A 9,398-nucleotide genomic window follows, 5' to 3' on the forward strand; every position below is an offset into this window, starting at 1 on the left:
CCTTATGCACCGCAGGGGGGTCAGGTGAGTGTGTGCAGCCGTGCTGTGGTGAGGTGCGGTCCGAGCACTGGCTGTGCTCTGCAGCAAAGGGGTTTGGGCCTGCAGGAGAGCCCTCCCAGGCCTTGTGCCTGTCTCCATCGAGGCTCTGGCTGGAGGGATGTGGAACAGGATGGCTAGGGGCTAAAAGGGGGACCTGGCCCTGCCCTGCCCTTGCTCTGACACCAGGTTATTACCAGAGCAGCTCTCTGGCTGCTCTTTGTGTGGAGGAAACCGGCCCCAGTCCAGGCTCAGTCCTGCTTCTCTCACAGCTTCTTGGTATCCTATCACCTTGTTTTAAAAACCCTATGGAACTTTTGATTTCTGCTGTTCACTCCTTGGGTGACCTTTACTGTTCCCAGAGCAGTGAGGACTACTGCTTTATTTATGTTGGCTTGCTGAGGAACCATCGGAACCTCTATTTTAGAATTGAAAGGCAGGGTGGAGATATGAAACGTAGGCTGAAATGTTTGAGCCTAGCACAGGTATTTACTTATAGGAGGCAGCTGAGGCCTTGGTATGCACTTAGATTTGCAGGAATACTTCTGGGGAGAAGGACGAGGGGAGAGGAAAGCAGTTTAAATTTGCTGTTTGCTTTAATTTTTAGCAGTAATGGTTTGAGTTTGGGAGCTGCTTCATCTCTAGGAATGGGCATGCAAAGCAGCAGGCTCCAGTTGCAAGTTTCAGAGCCTGTCTGCAGGGCCTGGATGGCCATAGCTAGAAGGAAAGAAGCTAGAAGGTTAGCACTGGTTTGGTTTTGAGCCTTTACGTCTTGTTTCTGGATGCCTGTGACCATGAATTCTCTCATCCGCACAGCAGCATTTTGGGTTTATCAGCAGCCAACCTGTTTTCTTACAGTTGAAATAGTGCTCCCAACTCCCCCGCTCTTCCTGAATAATGAGTGGTGCGGTGCTCCACACCAGGTAGGCTGGCTTGCTTATGCCACTTTGTTCTGTGTCAGGTTGCGTTTTCACTGCCTTGTTTGCCATCAAAATTTCTGGCTGTGTCTGGCTTGCAGGAGAGGCTAGAGCCCCGTGGTTTGTTTTATTTTTCATTCCATAATGAAAAATAAGATCCTTGCTGGGGGAACTCAGTGACTCAGTGTATGGGTAATGGGATATGGAGCTTTCCAGCTGTGTTGCCTGAAGCACCCAGCTGGGATGCAGGAGACCTGATTTTATGCCTTGTTTTGCTGATAGCATTCATGTTTTATTATTACCACCGTTTGAATACTTCAGTTTCTTTGTCTTTAAAATGTGCATGATAGCTCTTGTCTATCATTTTTTCTCGGGGTACATGGATGGCAGTCATAAAATCAGTAGAATCATAGAATCACTCAGGTTGGAAAAGACCTTAAAGATCATCGAGTCCAACCACGACCTATCCATGCTACCCTAGCAAGTGCCACGGAAGAGCTAATTATGGCCATTATTGTTATTAAGGCCTGTGTTGCATCATAAGACCAAGATCTTGGAAGTATTCTTGTAGGAAGTGCCTTATTATCTACCATCAAATCTTGTCTGTGATAATAATGCTCATGACTGCGTGCGGTGGAAAAGAGAAACCCTGCAGCACACAGATGCAGGAGCAAGCCCTGTCAGAGACTGCCTTTTCAGCAAGCTGTGCAGGCTGTATTATTTAGTGGTTCCTGGAGGAGAGTGTGGTCAGGCTACTCTCGAGCTTGGAAGTCAAGTTGGAAGTTGAACTCTTCTTTCATCCCTGCAGATGGCTCCTGCTAATGCAAACAGGAGGCACGCTGGCTGAGCACCAAGCAGGAAGCCTGCACCGCCAGTGCACGTGCTGTGGATAGGGGCCAGCACAGTTGAGCCAGCTTCTTTCATCAGTGCTGAAATCAGTGTTTGAGTTGGATGTGGTTCCGCAGTTTCCGTGGTCAGTGTGCTGAGGCTGAAGGGCTGCTAGGTCCGCCTGATGGCAGTGTGTGGTATCAGGGAGTGTAGAGTGACAGATCAGGTGGAGAGGGAGGGATGTAATGAAGGGTTATAGATGGTGTGTCACACGTGGGTATTTTTTATTTAAATGCTTTGCAGAATAATTGCGAGTCTTGCAGTGGTGTAAGTCAAGTAGAAGGGGCAGTGTGCTGGTGGGTTTTTTTAATGCAATGGCCAACACATTTTTAAGGCACCGCTCAGGACAATTTTGTGTGTGCATGTGAGCTATCTTGACATTTAGAAAAAATAATTGAAAAAGACATGCATTATTTTCTCAGAAGGACCAGCAGACTTTTACAGTCAGCTATCATATACATTTCCTCGCCTAATTCGGTGCATGGTATGGTTTCACAGAATAGAAGGTCCTGTAAAGGTCCCTTCCAACTCTAATGATTCTATGGGGGTATTCAGTGCGTATGTTTGCACTGAACTGTATAACTCCTCGTTATACATAAAGCTGCAGAAGGGTGGTGAAATGATCATGGGGCTGGAAACCTGCAGCATATTCAGTAGCAAGGTGAGCTCTGGGTGTGCATATCCTACTCCATGATGAACATGAAGGAGTCTGAGGTAGCTTATTCCTTGTTGAATACAGGGTAAATCTCATTTACCATGAGATCAGAATGTGTGTATGTGGATAGATATTGTGCAGGAACTAGCCAGATATTAATTTGAGATTTATTAGCTTCCCTGGTGACTTGTTTGTGTGTCCTTTTAATAGTGAAGATCACGTTTTAATACATGCTGTCAGGGGACATAGCTTGTGGGGAATCAATACTTCAATGCGTTCATTTTCATGCTGGGAAAAAGGAGAGAGTTTCAATCTGATCAGACTTCCCAGGGACACTGTCTGTCTTCAGATAGCTGGCAAGCAGAGATAAGTTTAGTGGGAAGAGTTCCACTTAGTCTGGTGGGTTTGTGTCTGTTTTCAGGTAATGCACAGCCCTTGAGGAACCTTTAGCGAATTATTGCAGTTACTGAAAACTAAGGTTAAACCAAAGACTGCAGGGAGAATGATGGTTGACCAAGGTATCTTTTGTCCTACACTGTTGTTGTCTTTGGGTCTGCTTAGAGGCACTGAGTGCTGATTTGAAAAGTTGTTAGTCTGTTATTAAAAAACCAAAAATCTGTTTTGCAGTCGATGGAATATACAGATGCAATATTGGATAAATGTGGGAGAGATCAGCCAGGTTTGTGCTTGAAAATTGAAAATGTAACCTCCTTTTCTTCTCTCGGCTCCTCTGTTCACAGTGCCCCCAGCAGCAGCAAGCTGCAGTTTGTGCTCCGTGGGGACTGTTCAGACTCTATGACATCTTCATGTGAGACTGCAGCACAGGAAATCCTGACCACCTCTTGATGACTTGAGAGAATGTTTCACACAAGGGATTTTTCCAGTCTTTGCTGAGTCGGAGAGGGGGACATGAGGGAACCATTCTATGATTCTGTGGTCAGGGAGTATTTGCATTAGCCTGGCAGCACAACCAGAAGCTGTTGGTCTGTAACCTGGACTGCTGAGGTTCATCTCACACAAAGGGTGATCAGTTTAACTGCCTGCACTGAGCCTGTGAGCTCTCCTGTAGCAGGCACATCTGAGCGGGGTATTCTCTTTGCTGACTCCAGCACCTTTGGAGCTGACTGAGCTCTCATTCTTAGATTTGTATTTCATTTTACAGCCTTGAGAGGGAGGTACCTAATGAAACAAAAGTCACCCTTTCAGTTTCTTTACCATAGGTGCTTAGGAGAGAGCTCTTGGTGTCTGGATTCAAACTTTCCAACAGGTCTGCTTCCCAGTTGTTGCATTACACAGGGCTTGTAGAAAGAGCAAGTATCTGGGAAGTGAAGGAAACTTGAAACATAGTTCAAATCTATGTCTTGTACCTGCGCAGAGAGCTCTTGTCTTGAGTGATAGGCTGGGCTGGGTGAGGGTCTGTGTCTATGTCTGCCAGGCCTGCAGTGCACAGAGGAGTAAGTAGCTCTGCTGGGAGGGAGCATGTCGTCTCTTTGGCCAGTGGCATTCAGCTGAGAATGAGGAACTGTTGGTTCTAGCTGTATCTTGGGGGGCTGGAGGACTCTTGTTTTGAGCTAATTAATGTTTAATGTAAATTTTAATGTTTAATGTAAAAGCTCTAAACAGTGTAGCTGAGAACTTGCCTGAGGTCAAGCCTCCTTCCCATCATCAAATTGTTTCCTGGTTAGATAAGTTTGCTATTAAAAGAGGGTACTTCACCAGGTTGTTCTTGGCTGGTTTATGTTAGTCTCCTCTTGACAGATAGGAAGAAGCCAAGGAGGTCACTGCTGCATGGAGCAAAAATAGTTTGCACATCTGGTTGATTTAGCCATGCTTTTTTTAATGCATTTGCAAGAACAAGTCGTCAGAATAGCTCTAGGTCTATTGTCTGCATTAGCTGGTGAGCCTAGCACAGGCAGCAACCCAATCTGTAAAGGAAGGGAAGGGGGAGTATTTCTACAGTGGCTTTTACACAGAGCTTGTAAGTCTTCTGGTTGGAGCAAGACTGCAGAGCGAAGCCCTGAGGTCAGGGCACGTCCGCATGCTGTGAGCCTCCTTGGCCCTGTGCTGCCAATCCAGTGGGAGCTAAATCAGTTCTGTGCTGAGCCGTCCTCTGCCGGAAGCTTAGGTGCAGGTGTACAGACAGGGAGCTGCAGGTGCCTAGGAAACATCAATATTCCCTTCTGGAGCCCAAGGCATGGGGAGCAAGCAGCAGTCTTTTTTGCTGTGAAATACTGGCTTGCAAGCAGCGCTCAGCTTTGTGAAGTGATGAATTTACCCACTGCTGGGAGCCAGCGGGCCAGAAAGTGCTTTGTGATTGCTCTTCTGAAAAGGATTAGTGAACCCAGCTCCGTGCCTCGGCAGCAGCTTGTTGTGTGGAGCAGAGCGGGCTGGAGGCACGATGGCTGGGAAGAAATGCCACTGGTGGCTTCTCACTGCATTCCAGAGAAAAAATGAGAATGTCTCTGTATTGCAAAGCAGTCCCAATTGTATGTGACTCACACTGCTGTGTGAGAGGATACAGAGTGGGAGGAGGGAATGTCCTCTTGATTTAACCACGTTTATGTTTTGACAATATTCTTGTTATTGCTGAGTTTGGAATTGCTGTACAGGGGAAGTGCCACTGCGTGTGTATACATGTATGTTCTTTTGTATACGTGTATATTCTTTTGCTGTAAGTTGTAGCTTCCTTTTTCATTTCCATAGCAGCCTTTGTGAAGGAGGTTTTGTGCAGTGATCCTGCTCTGCTAGCATTTTTATGCTTCAAACAAGATTGATCGTGTCTGTTTAACTGGAGGCAGACCAAAGTACCAGCTGATGTATCAAAGATCCTGCAGGAAGTGAACAGTAGTGTGGGGATCACAGTCTTTAGGACACTTCTCTTCTTATGGCTCCATCCAGATTACAGGGGCTCCATTGCAGATTGCAGGGGACTCTTCACTCAGACTGTGGGTTTCTCTACCTTTGAAGGATTACAGCCCCAAGGAATGCTCTGGGTAGGAGCAATGTGCCAAGAACACCCTGTCTGTCCGCTCCTCATATCACCTGTGGGATGTAGGCAGGCATGGGCAGGTTAATATGTTTCCTTGTCCGTAAGTCTGGTCTGACAGCTGGTCAGTTTGAGCCGCAGGCCTTCATTGCTTCTGAAATACAGGCCATAAATCAGAGCTGGCACTTGAAAGAAGGATTGTAATGAAGGCTGAAAGATTCAGGGAGAATTGCTTTCCCATTCCATTTTCACATGTGCACGCAAAGGCACTTGCCCTGTCCCTCAGAAACCCATAACTAGGCTTCACCTCTGTAGGAAGGTAGGTGACTGGTAAATGAGATGTCAAGGGCAAATTGCCCTAGAATTAAGGAGATGATTTCCAAGTTGTTTGAAAGGTCTTAGCACGAAAGCAGAAACCATAAATAAGGAGCACTTTGGAATTCAGAGGCAGCCTCGTGGGCTGCTAGGGACTTCCTGTGCAAGGTACAGAGCCAGGGCAGCAGGCTGTGAGCGGGTCCTGCCTGCCCTGTGTGCAGCACAGTACGTGGTGCCCCAGGATGGCAACTGAGAGCAAGTTAGCCCAAGAGCTGTGTGAAATGTGCTTTTAAAGAAACTGCCTCTTAGCCAGAAACTCACAGGGGCAACTTGCAGCAAGGGACATTTGGCCAAAGACACTGGTGTTGCAGCTGGTGTTTGCCTGTTGTTTTACTCTTACTTTTACTCTGTGTATTTGTTTGTTGAGTAAATGGTGCTCCATTGGTGTCGTTGGAAAGGTGAGAACAACTTGAAGAATGAGGAGTCCTGCTGGGAGATGACCCTTGGTCGGCTGCCCATTGCACTGCCCCGTGTTCTCACAGGTACAGAGCCAGGAGATTCCACAAGGCTTTCATAGTGATAAACCAGTTGTTTAATTAGTTGCGTCAGTCCTGCAGAAGAGCTTGCAACATACGTAGAAGAAGTGAAATGCAAGAGAAGGAAAGTGAAGGAGCCTGTGACGGGCAGGGCCATGAGCAGAGTAGCCGTGCTGAAGTGGTTGTGAGTCTGCAGACTTTGAGATTCAGCTAAGCTGAGAGTTTGCAAATTCAAATTCCTGGCCTGCCTGAAGAATGCAGCGGATTAGGGGGAGTAAATTACAGTGATACAAAAATAAAAACCTCATACTCTTTTGAGACTTTCTTAAATGAAAATACGTTTTGAAAACGAAAAACCATTCGGTCCATCTGTATCCCATTACTAAGTTGGGGTTGTCATCCATTTTCATTAGACGGGGCCTGAGCGTGTGGGTGGTGACTGAGGCCCAGGCAGCTGCCCTGGCCACCAGTCTGAAAAGCAGCATGTGGAAAAGCCTAATGTATGTTAACAGGCTTCAGAGACCAAAATTGAAAGAGTAATGGCCCGTCTGCATGTGGTAGCCTCGATGAGACATACTCTCAGCACCAATCTGTCAGCTGCAATTTTGGGTCATTACTGTGCTGCTAAGCAGAGGCTAACAGACAAGTCAGAGAGTAATCTGACTTCAGCAAGAATAATTCTCCAAGCCCTGCTAGCACTCTGGCTCAGTTTCCTTCTTGCTAACATGCCTCAAACAAAGTATCTGACTTTCCTCCCCCAGGGCTTCCTTCTACCAGGCTTCAGGAGATCCCAGCCAAACATTTAAATTGCATGAAATGATCTTTTAATTTGCTGGCTTCTCAGAGACTGTATTGCTCTTGCCCCTTCAGATAAACTCATGTATAGCAAGACCTAAGTGAAGCAACCCCTGCATGTCTGGTGGCTAGTGAAAGTTTCTGGCACATGATAGGACTGGAACCATTTAGGATATGCTTTTCCAGACTGTGCTTAATTTTAAGTTAGAAGGCTATAGGCTGCCTTCACTCACCAGCAGGGCTGATGCCTCCAGGGCATGTCAGCAGTTTCTGGTGTTCGCTGTTGTGGTTTTTCTTTTTTTTTTTGGTTTTTTTTTTCCTATACACAGCTTTGAGACTCAACAAGTTGTGGGGTGATAACAGGTGTCAGTGTGTCCAGCAGGTCTGAGAAATTCACAGGTATCATCACGCTCAGCAGTAACCTCATAATCCAGGGAGTATTTGTGTGCCAACACCTGAAAAATTGGTTTTGTGCAGTCAGGTTATGGCTCTGCCTACCTCCAAAATGCAGATTTTTCTGAGGCAGTACACACTGCTGTGCTAGCATGAGCTCACTCCTCCTTTGCAGTGCTTCTGTTTAAGTTGTGCTTTTTGAAAGCTGTATATTAATGCAATTATTTTCTGTTGCAGATTTCCTCTGCTGTTCAAGCTTTAATCGTGACTTCTGCAGAAACATCAGTGCTGTGAATTTCACTAACCCTGCTGAAAGACAAGAAGGAAACGAGGTGACTGGCCCACTCATCTGAAAGAATTAGTTAAGCTTCTCTATTCGGCAGCAGCAATTTCACCTCAGTCTGTTTGTCATCACCCAAAACAAAAGCACACGGGAACAAAAGATGGTTTGCTGTTTATTGCTTTTTGGAGATTTCCATAAGAAGAGCAAATATGGGCAGAGAAGCTGAGGAATAAAGTGCCTGCAGGACAAAGTTCTTACCTACAATGTAAAATTTTCTTTTTCCTTATAGCAAGATGCAATAGTTTTAAGGTGGAACTTGGACAAAATTGAACTCAGATCTTCTGAACTGAAAGACACTGGCAGTTTGAGTGCTTCCAGTTCTTCTGGGCAGAAAGAAAAATGCCATTCCTGCCTGAAAAGTCAGATAGATAAGGCCAGCGTTTGCAGAAGGCAATATATCTACAAGGTGCCACACTTATCCCTAATTTCTTCTCCAAAGAGAATAGAGTAATCGGGGATCTCAGACCTTGGAAAAAGGGTTGATTTGAAGTAGTTGGGGAAAAGCACATTGCTCCATCGAGGTGGTAAGGACAAGTTTATTGCAGCTGGTTGCTTAGCAGGTACTTTGGTTTTTCATGGAGTGCTGCAGGCGTTTTGATATAAGGGTTCTGACTGTTGGCTCTGACATGGCCTTCAATCTGTTTTCTTCAAGGCAGGAATGAGGTTATGTGTATTCAGTGAGGGGTTTAGCCACAGGGAAGATCTGTCCATTTCAATATATCACTCTAGCTCTTTAGTGTCTGAGCAATAGCTCTTACTTTGGGAGTGCTTTGGACTGGCTTTATTGTTTGTCTAGATCAGAGGGTAATAGCCTCTGTGTTAGAAAAAAAAATGAGGTTATGGGCAACTGCAGAGGAAGAGAAATAATGAAAAATGTTCTTGAGTAGACCACAGGTGAGTAGAAAATGCATTTGAATGCATATATTGACAAGAACCCTGTGGATTTAATGAATTCCCCGGTCCCAATGCTGTTGACACCTTTTCCTTAGCACATTTCTCAACTTTTCCCTCTTGCTTGAAGGGGGAAGGAGCCTCAGGACTTCACCATTTCTGTCAGTCTCAGCTAGTTTCTTGGCAGTGTAATTACTGTACAGAGAAAGAGCAGTCATGGAAAAAGAAGGAAGAAATCAAAGTGAGATGAAAATGAAGAAAAGCAGGCAAAGGCAGACCTTGTCCTCTCAGATGAGAGTGACTTGTCTGCTGTTTTTGGTGTGGAAGATGAAGCTTGGGTGCTTGTTTGTGTGAACCCTAAGCCTGCCTTCCCTGCTTTAAGACCTTCTGCTGGACAAGAGGGAGATGTTAGATGTGTGTTATTCACCCGTCCCCTTGTTCCTCTCAGTGGTTTGCAGGCTGGCTTGCCCAAGTGAAATGTGTTGGCCGTGCCTGTAACGTGCATGGCATTGCTGCCTGGGTAGTAGACATCAGTGTGTTTTAGAGCTTCGGCTCTGGCTGTATCTGAGCTGTAACCAAATTCTTTTCCCAGCACAAAGAGATGCTCCAGCGAAGTCACCGACCTGGAGCCAGCCCAGCAGAC

Source organism: Lagopus leucura, unplaced genomic scaffold (assembly GCF_019238085.1).
Source record: "Lagopus leucura isolate 7727_CA_CO unplaced genomic scaffold, USGS_WTPT01 Super-Scaffold_100037, whole genome shotgun sequence".
Classification (NCBI taxonomy): domain Eukaryota; kingdom Metazoa; phylum Chordata; class Aves; order Galliformes; family Phasianidae; genus Lagopus; species Lagopus leucura.